Source organism: Notothenia rossii, assembly GCF_949606895.1.
Source record: "Notothenia rossii genome assembly, contig: scaffold_367, whole genome shotgun sequence".
In the NCBI taxonomy this organism is placed as follows: domain Eukaryota; kingdom Metazoa; phylum Chordata; class Actinopteri; order Perciformes; family Nototheniidae; genus Notothenia; species Notothenia rossii.
The window spans coordinates 23,419-36,000 of NW_027639451.1; the positions used below are offsets into that span (position 1 = coordinate 23,419).

Sequence of the window (12,582 nt, forward strand, 5' to 3'; positions counted from 1 at the left end):
ATCCTTCAGTTTATCACAAACATTACATCAACACATTTGGAGATCCTAATTTGAATCCAGTCTGTAATTTGATATTAAGGTTTTAATAATGAAATGAGGTCATGAATCGAGTTCAAGGTTAAGATCATCTTTATTATCCTATGTACAAAAATGAACATACAACATTAATATAACAGTAACGAATAAAACAAAATAACATTATGCAACTCTGATCTTCTTGCTGATACTTTTCAAAGTTACTTTTACATTTGCTCTACTTCTCCTGCTACTGTTTGCTCTGCTTTCAACTTCTCTTTCAACTCTGCTCTTTACTCTGCTTTCCCTGTTTCCTCTGTTCTCCTCTCCTCATCTTCTCCTCAGACTATCCTCGTTTTGCTGTATCCTCTCCTCTCCTGTTCTCCTCTCCTCATACTCTCCTCCTTTTGCTGTCTCCTCTCCTCTGTTCTCCTCATCTCCTCTCCTCCTTTTGCTGTTAGATATTTAGACTGTAATGACAGCTTATGATATACTTTTTATAACTACATCAATCACATGCAATGGATCCAAAAAAAGTTGTTTTACTTTGCACCTCTTTACAGCTCCATTCATCTCCAAGCTTCCAACATTCACCTGGCGGTGGTGCCTTGGATGAAAACAACTTTTGATATGATACAATACAACAACAATCGTTAACACCTATCCACAGCAATAAGAACAATGAGAAGACTAATGGTCTCTTTTATATCAGTTTCTATTGGAGTGAAATGAACTGTGCCATGTCACATAGGATTGGAATGGATGATTGGCTGTGTTTTGTGAATATAGAGGAGATGGCAAAAGTAAATACTTTGTTCTTACCTAAAGCATCCATCCTCCTCTTCGTACGCCTGCCTGCTCCTCCCGCATTAGACTCTGGGGACTTAGCTTTTAAAATCTTGTTCAAGCTGTCCACTCTGTAGTTGGATCTCATGACCTCAGCTTTATGACCCACCCGGCCTGAAAAAGGGTGTCTACGATGGCTGGTACTGAGAGGTGTTATGGTCCTATTCTGCCTTTTGTGTTTGGGGGGGCGTGAAGGTGAGAGGAAGACTACTGTCATGTGGGGTGTGTTGCTTTACGTCCTCCAAAAGATCATTTAGTCTTGATATCACTGTACACATGAACGTCTCATCCTGTTGGTGGTATGTGTACTCAGTAATTTCCCGCAATAAGGTCCCACACTGCTTTCGTTTCCTATCTCTTGAGGACTTTGAGTGGTTACCACTGCTCTGATTACAACGAGAGTTAGAACGAGAACGTGACGTCATATTTACATTAGACGGATCCTTTCTAGCTATAGAGAGGCGAAGTCCCTCCCCTTCCGGGAGCCTCCATGGGACCCCGGAAGCGGAAAATTATACATTGAAGTCAATGGAGAGAGAACAGTTATCTTTTGATCCCGTTTGAATTGTGCCACGAATGACACATATGATGTTTGTCAATCTTAAACAATCATTTCCATGCAAAAAAAGTCACAGTTTGTCGTAAAAATGCTGAAATATAAGACTATGAATAATACGCAACTAGAAAGACTACAAATCCCAAATACATTCTGGGTCGCGTAAGTGATGTCATAGGCGATAATGCTCCAAGACTGGTTGTGACTCGCAAAGCAAAGAGGAAGAAGAAGACTGATTTATTCCCTCCAATAAATATAAGAGATTGCTCCAATAAATTCACTTTTACAAGATGCCTGTGTGCTTTGTACGAGGTTGTAATCACAAAAGAGATCATACCACTTGCTCGTTCTATCGCTTCCCGTCTGATGAAAGGACCAGGAGTCGTTGGACCAAACATATCAGGTAATATACATGTTTTGCATGGAACATAGTCAAGTTAGCTACCTAGCTAGTAGCGAGCATGTTAGTTAGCATTATATTACATTACTTAGCCTTGTCATTTGTATTAGCCTTAACATGAAGTAAACCAAAATGTTAAACAGTAAGAGTAGTCATGATGGTAAGTATTTTGTGAAACATTTGAAGAGTAGCCTATCGCCCCCTCCACCAGGTGCTAAGGGGGCGGGAGGTAGGCTAACGCCACATTAGTATCAGCGATCTTTTCTACTTAATGCTATCTGCACAAATGGTTAACATTGGCCATTAAAAGATCAGGCAGTTCAGGGAGAGTCGAAGGAAGGAAGGCAGGCAGCTTTGCATGACATTCTTCTGGACGTGTTTCATTGTGATGATAGTGAGAGTGAGTCAATCTGTTTGTTGGATAGACAGTAGTTGAGTGATTACTGAGAGAAAATTATTAAAAAAGATAATTATTCAGTGTTGTTACTTTAAAGTGTTGTTACTGACCTTTTTCTCTTTTATTTTCTTTACCTCACCTGTAACTGCTGAGACCCTGAGGAACATGCACACTGGTCTGACCTGCTCTGGTAACCTGATTTCCACTGTACGTAATAGTATTTGGTTATGGTATATTATTTATATACATCAAAGGCACAATGCACCCCTCAGAGACACACATGTATTGAGTGCGATATTTTGCATTGGTCATGTGAAATCATCTTTACACACTAGAAAACTGTAGGAGCGGCAACTTGTTTTGAAATTGAATTTTTAATATCCGATAATAAAGTTGATCTGTTGTCTTTATTCTTCTCTCTTCCCAGCTCCATCCATCACCATTCTCTGTTCCTGCCAGGTCCTACTTGCTAATCAATGCTCATATTTTTTTTACACAATTACAAATAAAGTCAATGTATTGTATGACATGAAGTTGTGCTTCATTCTGAGTCAATAATAAATTCATTCTGCCTTCAGCTGCAAAATTATTGTGGACTGCACCGACATCCATGTAGCAGCCCCCCCCCCCCCCCCCCAGTAAGATGAACCAAGCAAAGCTGACATACTCAACATACAGCTGTGCTCTTAAGTTTACATGAAGAATTTGTGAAATATTGGTAATAACAGGTTTAAATGATTATTAGTAATTAATTATATAATTTTCTCATCGTAGATGAGCAGACAGGGAGCAGATGAGAAAAGCAGAATATGCAGCTGCCATTTTCCACATGGAAAAGAGAAAGGGCCAAGTGTATTTGAGTGGACAAAAGAGAAATCCCAAATACGAAAAATAAAATTATACAATTTAGATATGTATACAAATAAATACATATCCTATATACACCATCATGTATAATGATGGTGTATGATGTAGAAGGAAGTGTGGTAGATAACAATTAAATATAGAGTTACATACAGATCCATGTTACAGCAAAAGATGGAATAACTAAGAAGCACACAGTATAATAATAATTACACGCAACAATTAAATAACTGCTCAGCATCTCCACCACAATCCCAATCTGCTGTGTCCTGTTTTCCTCCCCTCTGCATAACACCCCATCACACATACGAAACACAACGCAGAGTCCGAGGGTGTTAAGAGTATGTTTATTTAAATGTCCTCCTCTCTACTGGCCAACACAGGGAGCATATGCTGGGTGTAGAATTGTTCCAGGAGGAGATTTCCATGCCATGCAGGGTCTTTGGGGATGGGGATGATGATCCCCTCCTTCGTGGTCCACAGTAGCAGAGACTCCGGTCTGTGATTTGCAGCTGTTATATAATATACAATACATTTTTTTGAAAAACATTTGATCAAAAAATAAGGATTTGGTCAGGATCTAGAGTCAGTGTGTAGTTTATTAATTAATCAATGCTCTCTACATTAGGAAAACACATACCAGTGTACCAGAGGGAGTCACACACAGCTGTGCCTAGATAACCAAACAAATTGACAACAGGGATGCAAACTCATCAGGTATGAAAAAGGTGACAAGGATCCAAGCCCCCTGACCCCACAGAATATCGGCTTTAAAATGAGGAATAACAGAGGATTTTAGCAGTCAGAACAACTAAAGCAGCAGTGTTAATATTAACAGAAACGCCATAGAGTCACATCTAATAGAAATATATAAAAAGCATTTATTTTAATTGTGTAGCAGTCAGTTAATAATTTTGGCAGCACTGTTGAGCATTTTGAAAATGTATTTTCAGGCCTCTGTGCAAGGCTTAGTCTTTCTATCTTTATAGCCACTGGTGTAAAGTAACTAAGTTCATAAACTCAACAAGTACTATACTTGGGCACAATTTTGAGATACTTGTACTTTACTTAAGTATTTCAATGTTTTGCTACTTTGTACTTCTACTCCACTACAGTTCAGAGGTAAATGGTGTACTTTTACTCCACTACATGTATGTAATACCTTTAGTTACTTTACAGATGTGGATGAATGATGTGAAATATAATCAAGTGTTAAATCAGACTTTAGTTCCACCTGGAGTAAATCCAAAAGCTACCCTGCAGTATACAAAGTCATTCAGACTAGCTGCACCTTTACCAGCTTTGAGAACACTTTCATGATCAATCATTATAAAACGTATCATATTATTCTGAAATGGACCAATCTGCAAAATGACTACTTTTACTGTCGCTACTTTCACTATATTTTGATAATAATACTTTTCTACTTTTACTTGAGGAACATTTGGAATGCAGGACTTTTACTGTAACAGAGTATTCCTACACTCTGGTACTTCTACTTTTACTCAAGTACAAGAACTGAGTACTTCTAATTTTAATCAATTACAAGATATATACTTATACCACCTCTGTTTATAGCCTATGAAAAAAACGATTAGAAAACGAAGGCTAAAGCTAACGTTAGCAGATAGTGACAATGTATGCTAGTTAGCTAGCTCAACGATAATATTGCGACGGGAAAAAAAAACTTTTCAGTGCACATCACGCTCTGCCGCTCCGACAGGGAGCTCTATTGTGAACACCTGAACGGCCCGTTCTAACAGCTGTTCACCAGCGGTCCAGTCTGTGCCACAGGGACTCCGGACGCACAGTTAATATTAACGAACGCACCGTAGGTAATGTAGCTGCTGAAGCTAGACCATCATCGCCGAGCAGCAGAGGCTTATTATACATCATGAGCAGAGCCGACAGGCAGGAAGACTCGAGCACACAGCTCGCGCTTCATTATAATATATATAAAAAAAGCTCGCGGCCGCACATTAATCCGGGTCCCAGACCCCCTCCCATACCCAAAAAATATTTTTATTGCAGATCTACAGGAATCACAAAAACGACCTATTTTGGATTCAAAACGGAGAATTTCGCCGAAAGGTGACAAGTTTGCATCCCTGGACAAGATAACCAAAATCCTTGAATCTACACACAGCAAATAAACTCAAATGACACAACGAGATGTAAAAAGGAGATCACACATATAGTCGATATAGAACTGGCCGCTTCAATCTGAAGAGCAACTAAAACAAAACACGGGAGTGTATCTTGTTCTTGTGAACACTAATGTTATCCACAGCATACACAGGCACCACAAAGTTCTTAAGGAGAAAACTAGTTTCTAAAACAAAACACGTTAGTGTACCTTGTTAGCTAGCTGACATTAACCTTAAACATTGCACTCATATTACTCACTGAAACCTTGTAAAGCCGGTCCTGCATGCTGGCTCTTACAGAACCGCTCCCTTTCGTGTATGTACAGCTCTCAACATGCCCAGACTTGTAGTGATTTTCACCTCGTTTTATACTTTTTCGCCTCATTCTGAAAGAAACAGGTGAAATTTACTAACGTGACAGCCATCTTTGTGATGGTGACGCGTATTGTGCGAGACCAGAGACCTGTAGTTCACTGAGCGGTTTCACACAAAAAAAATTGTAACTTCACAGTTTTACGACACATTTTTATTTTTTTGACTTGCAAAATGTTCTTTTAATTTGACAAACATCATATGTGTCATTCGTGGCACAATTCAAACGGGATCGAAAGATGACTTTTCTCTCTCCATTGACGTCAATGTATAATTTTCCGCTTCCGGGGTCCCATGGGTCGGAAGTAGATGGGCGGGACTTCGCCTCTCTATAGAGAGGCGAAGTCCCTCCCCTTCCGGGAGCCTCCATGGGACCCCGGAAGCGGAAAATTATACATAGAAGTCAATGGAGAGAGAAAAGTTATCTTTTGATCCCGTTTGAATTGTGCCACGAATGACACATATGATGTTTGTCATTCTTAAACAATCATTTCCATGCAAAAAAAGTCACAGTTTGTCGTAAAACTGCTGAAATATAAGACTATGAATAATACGCAACTAGAAAGACTACAAATCCCAAATGCATTCTGGGTCGCGTAAGTGATGTCATAGGCGATAATGCTCCAAGACTGGTTGTGACTCGCAAAGCAAAGAGGAAGAAGAAGACTGATTTATTCCCTCCAATAAATATAAGAGATTGCTCCAATAAATTCACTTTTACAAGATGCTTGTGTGCTTTGTACGAGGTTGTAATCACAAAAGAGATCATACCACTTGCTCGTTCTATCGCTTCCCGTCTGATGAAAGGACCAGGAGTCGTTGGACCAAACATATCAGGTAATATACATGTTTTGCATGGAACATAGTCAAGTTAGCTACCTAGCTAGTAGCGAGCATGTTAGTTAGCATTATATTACATTACTTAGCCTTGTCATTTGTATTAGCCTTAACACGAAGTAAACCGAAAGGTTAAACAGTAAGAGTATTCATGATGGTAAGTATTTTGTGAAACATTTGAAGAGTAGCCTATCGCCCCCTCCACCAGGTGCTAAGGGGGCGGGAGGTAGGCTAACCCCACATTAGTATCAGCGATCTTTTCTACTTAATGCTATCTGCACAAATGGTTAACATTGACCATTAAAAGATCAGGCAGTTCAGGGAGAGTCGAAGGAAGGAAGGCAGGCAGCTTTGCATGACATTCTTCTGGATGTGTTTCATTGAGATGATAGTGAGAGTGAGTCAATCTGTTTGTTGGAAAGACAGTAGTTGAGTGATTACTGAGAGAAAATTATTAAAAGAGATAATTATTCAGTGTTGTTACTTTAAAGTGTTGTTACTGACCTTTTTCTTTTTTCTTTTCTTTACCTCACCTGTAACTGCTGAGACCCTGAGGAACAAGCACACTGGACTGACCTGCTCTGGCAACCTGATTTCCACTGTACGTAATAGTATTTGGTTATGGTATATTATTTATATACATCAAAGGCACAATGCACCCCCCAGAGACACACATGTATTGAGTGTGATATTTTGCATTGGTCATGTGAAATCATCTTTACATACTAGAAAACTGTAGGAGCGGCAACTTGTTTTGAAATTGAATTTTTAATATCCGATAATAAAGTTGATCTGTTTTCTTTATTCTTCTCTCTTCCCAGCTCCATCCATCACCATTCTCTGTTCCTGCAGGTCCTGCTTGCTAATCAATATTCATATTTTTTTACACAATTACAAATAAAGTCAATGTATTGTATGACATGAAGTTGTGCTTCATTCTGAGTCAATAATAAATTCATTCTGCCTTCAGCTGCAAAATTATTGTGGACTGCACTGACATCCATGTAGCTGCCCCCCAGTAAGATGAACCAAGCAAAGTTGACATACTCAACATACAGCTGTACTCTTAAGTTTACATGAAGAATTTGTGAAATATTGGTAATAACAGGTTTAAATGATTATTAGTAATTAATTATATAATTTTCTCATCGTAGATGAGCAGACAGGGAGCAGATGAGAAAAGCAGAATATGCAGCTGCCATTTTCCACATGGAAAAGAGAAAGGGCCAAGTGTATTTGAGTGGACAAAAGAGAAATCCCAAATACGAAAAATAAAATTATACAATTTACAGATATGTATACAAATAAATATATATCCTATATACACTATCATGTATAATGATGGTGTATGATGTAGAAGGAAGTGTGGTAGATAACAAGTAAATATAGAGTTACATACAGATCCATGTTACAGCAAAAGATGGAAAAACTAAGAAGCACGCAGTATAATAATAATTACACGCAACAATTAAATAACTGCTCAGCATCTCCACCACAATCCCAATCTGCTGTGTCCTGTTTTCCTCCCCTCTGCATAACACCCCATCACACATACGAAACACAACGCAGAGTCCGAGGGTGTTAAGAGTATGTTTATTTAAATGTCCTCCTCTCTACTGGCCAACACAGGGAGCATATGCTGGGTGTAGAATTGTTCCAGGAGGAGGAGATTTCCATGCCATGCAGGGTCTTTGGGGATGGGGAGGATGATCGCCTCCATCGTGGTCCACAGCAGCAGAGACTCCGGTCTGTGATGTGCAGCTGTTATATAATATACAATACATTTTTTTGAAAAACATTTGATCAAAAAATAAAGATTTGGTCAGGATCTAGAGTCAGTGTGTAGTTTATTAATTAATCAATGCTCTCTACATTAGGAAAACACATACCAGTGTACCAGAGGGAGTCACACACAGCTGTGCCTAGATAACCAAACAAATTGACAACAGGGATGCAAACTCATCAGGTATGAAAAAGGTGACAAGGATCCGAGCCCCCTGACCCCACAGAATATCGGCTTTAAAATTAGGAATAACAGGATTTTAGCAGTCAGAACAACTAAAGCAGCAGTGTTAATATTAACAGAAACGCCATAGAGTCACATCTAATAGAAATATATAAAAAGCATTTATTTTAATTGTGTAGCAGTCAGTTTATAATTTTGGCAGCACTGTTGAGCATTTTGAAAATGTATTTTCATGCCTCTGTGCAAGGCTTAGTCTTTCTATCTTTATAGCCACTGGTGTAAAGTAACCAAGTTCATAAACTCAACAAGTACTATACTTGGGCACAATTTTGAGATACTTGTACTTTACTTAAGTATTTCAATGTTTTGCTACTTTGTACTTCTACTCCACTACAGTTCAGAGGTAAATGGTGTACTTTTACTCCACTACATGTATGTAATACCTTTAGTTACTTTACAGATGTGGATGAATGATGTGAAATATAATCAAGTGTTAAATCAGACTTTAGTTCCACCTGGAGTAAATCCAAAAGCTACCCTGCCTGCAGTATACAAAGTCATTCAAACTAGCTGCACCTTTACCAGCTTTGATAACACTTTAATGATCAGTCATTATAAAACATATCATATTATTCTGAAATGGACCAATCTGCAAAATGACTACTTTTACTGTCGCTACTTTCACTATATTTTGATAATAATAATTTTCTACTTTTACTTGAGGAACATTTGGAATGCAGGACTTTTACTGTAACAGAGTATTCCTACACTCTGGTACTTCTACTTTTACTCAAGTACAAGAACTGAGTACTTCTACTTTTAATCAATTTCAAGATATATACTTATACCACCTCTGTTTATAGCCTATGAAAAAAACGATTAGAAAACGAAGGCTAAAGCTAACGTTAGCAGATAGTGACAATGTATGCTAGTTAGCTAGCTCAACGATAATATTGCGACGGGGAAAAAAAACTTTTCAGTGCATATCACGCTCTGCCGCTCCGACAGGGAGCTCTACTCTGAACACCTGAACGGCCCGTTCTAACAGCTGTTCATCAGCGGTCCAGTCTGTGCCACAGTGACTCCGGACGCACAGTTAATATTAACGAACGCACCGTAGGTAATGTAGCTGCTGAAGCTAGACCATCATCGCCGAGCAGCAGAGGCTTATTATACATCATGAGCAGAGCCGACAGGCAGGAAGACTCGAGCACACAGCTCGCGCTTCATTATAATATATAAAAAAAAGCTCGCGGCCGCACATTAATCCGGGTCCCAGACCCCCTCCCATACCCCAAAAATATTTTTATTGCAGATCTACAGGAATCATAAAAACGACCTATTTTGGATTCAAAACGGAGAATTTCGCCGAAAGGTGACAAGTTTGCATCCCTGGACAAGATAACCAAAATCCTTGAATCTACACACAGCAAATAAACTCAAATGACACAACGAGATGTAAAAAGGAGATCACACATATAGTCGATATAGAACTGGCCGCTTCAATCTGAAGAGCAACTAAAACAAAACACGGGAGTGTATCTTGTTCTTGTGCACACTAATGTTATCCACAGCATACACAGACACCACACAGTTCTTAAGGAGAAAACTAGTTGCTAAAACAAAACACGTTAGTGTACCTTGTTAGCTAGCTGACATTAACCTTAGACATTGCACTCATATTACTCACTGAAACCTTGTAAAGCCGGTCCCGCATGCTGGCTCTTACAGAACCGCTCCCTTTCGTGTATGTACAGCTCTCAACATGCCCAGACTTGTAGTGATTTTCACCTCTTTTTATACTTTTTCGCCTCATTCTGAAAGAAACAGGTGAAATTTACTAACGTGACAGCCATCTTTGTGATGGTGACGCGTATTGTGCGAGACCAGAGACCTGTAGTTCACTGAGCGGTTTCACACAAAAAAAATTGTAACTTCACAGTTTTACGACACATTTTTATTTTTTTGACTTGCAAAATGTTCTTTTAATTTGACAAACATCATATGTGTCATTCGTGGCACAATTCAAACGGGATCGAAAGATGACTTTTCTCTCTCCATTGACGTCAATGTATAATTTTCCGCTTCCGGGGTCCCATGGGTCGGAAGTAGATGGGCGGGACTTCGCCTCTCTATAGAGACAATCAGAATCAGAATACTCTTATTTTATTTGTCCCAAAGACTAAGAAATGTACATTGTTACAGCAACGATTAAGTGCCTAAAGTAGAATAAAAATAAATGTGGAAATAAACACAGGAATAAATAAACACAAGAAAAGAAAAATGAATACAGGAATAAATGTGGGAATTAATACAGGAATAAATAAACACTAGAACAAATTCATAAATAAAAGTATACAATATAAAGTATAAATTATAAAATATAAGTTGAGAATAAAACAGAACATACATAACATACATTTATTCAAAATAAAAATGACACGATGACAACATCCCTTACATCTTCATATTGTCAATTAAGTCCTCTCCATTTAATAGACTTTTTGTTAACCTGTTCCTATTGGTCGGATCCAGCCAGCTGAAAAGGGACAGATCATTTTATATGTTGTCACTTCAACAAAAAAGTAAGATTTGGCAATATTTAGTTTGTATTTTGGAAACTTTGGGGAGTAAACTAAGCCATAATAAATGAGGGCGGAGTGGGCCCTCCTGTTTGTTCCTATAGCACGCGGAACAGAAATTCGGCACCAAAGGTTCCGTTTAAAGCTTTAGTCGGAATTATTTTGTTGGCGGAAAAGCTCCTAACGTGCCTCCATGCTCATCAGAGTAAGAATGGAACATAAAATAAAAACAATTTGAACACAACAATTGAACTTTCAGGCTCAAAAGACATGGCTTCAAGGAGATATGGCGCGTGTGTCCTTTATCAGAGGGCCGCTGTCCTGAGGATGATGTGCAGGGTGAGTGTCATTGAACGCACCATCTTCACCATGGAGGTCAGGCAGAGAAGATTTTACAATCAGGACTGAGTTTAACACACCTATAATTGAGCTTTGTTCACAGCTTTATTTAAACACAAGTAAAATGTACATGAATATACATGTATTTATAATATTCCTTCAATCTCCAATTACTGTTTTGCTACTCTAGATTTTGAATCGGTAGTGTACTTGAATGTAAAAACCTGCAGTTTACCTGCAGAACATGTCTGAATCTCAGTCTGAATTAAGTGATTATTAAATACCAAACAATGCAAACATGTAAACCAGTTTATCTTTTATATATGGCAACAGGAATATTCATTGTGAATTTCTGTATATTTGTTAAAAGTTCATTTTCGATAAGATGGCTATGAATTTATTATTACAAGCTATCTCAAGAGTATGTTAACAAAAATACATTTTTCAATTGCTTTGATGGACTGCAGTTTTTATATAAAAAAAACACAACATTGGCTCTGAAACCATCTAATTACATTTTTTGTCTGTCTATTATTTTTGTTTTAATCTATGACAATAAGTAGGTTTGTTGCCCACAAGAGCTCAAATAGGTGGTAAAGAAAAAAACATTTCTACTTATCATCCAAATCTTATGTATTTGTTTGTTTATTTGTTTGTTTATTCATCTGTTTATTTATTTGTTGTTTTATGTTTTTGTTGTGTTTGTTTTTCAATAACACATTTATTTTATTTTATTTATTTACGAAAATAGTGTTAATCATTTTTGGTGGAAGGGGTGGGGTTAAATAAGTGTTAACTTCTTCCCACCCTTTTTCAAATGTGTAATTAAGTAGATCATTTGTTTGAATATAATTTAGAGTCAGTAATATTTGTGTTTATCAATTTGACACGGCTTAAGTTTGTATAGTATAATAATTCTCATGTTTCGTTTAATTATTATTGTTATTTTTTTGTATTATTGTTTGTTTTACACATTTGAAATAAATCAAATCAAATCAAAATCCTCAGGGTATGAGTGCAGCCGCAGACCTGCAGTCCCAGGTGGATTTCCTCAAAGGAGAACCCCACAGGAATCACCCAGGTGTGACCAACCTGAAGACTCTGCGCCTCCCTGAAGAACTCCAGATGGCTGCACGGTGCATCATTCAAAGTAGGTTATGAACAGAGAGGGCAAAAGTACACACATCCTTTACTCAAGTAGAAGTACAGATACTAGTGTTCAGAAATACTCTGGTAAAAGTAGAAGTACCGACTAAACTTC

General features: G+C 38.0%; 3 long non-coding RNA genes across 3 annotated transcripts; 1 reads left to right on the forward strand and 2 right to left on the reverse strand.

Moving 5' to 3' along the window:
• Positions 1-3,409: 3,409 nt before the first annotated feature.
• On the reverse strand, positions 3,410-5,648 carry LOC307027847. The gene is made up of 2 exons (XR_013804778.1): positions 5,485-5,648; positions 3,410-3,590 (listed from the first exon to the last, which is right to left on the reverse strand). It is a non-coding gene; the product is annotated as an uncharacterized lncRNA (long non-coding RNA).
• A 352-nt stretch (positions 5,649-6,000) lies between these two features.
• Positions 6,001-7,359, forward strand: LOC307027852. Its single transcript, XR_013804780.1, has 2 exons — positions 6,001-7,035; positions 7,256-7,359. It is a non-coding gene; the product is annotated as an uncharacterized lncRNA (long non-coding RNA).
• A 649-nt stretch (positions 7,360-8,008) lies between these two features.
• LOC307027851 lies at positions 8,009-10,257 on the reverse strand. Its single transcript, XR_013804779.1, has 2 exons — positions 10,091-10,257; positions 8,009-8,195 (listed from the first exon to the last, which is right to left on the reverse strand). It is a non-coding gene; the product is annotated as an uncharacterized lncRNA (long non-coding RNA).
• Positions 10,258-12,582: the final 2,325 nt, after the last annotated feature.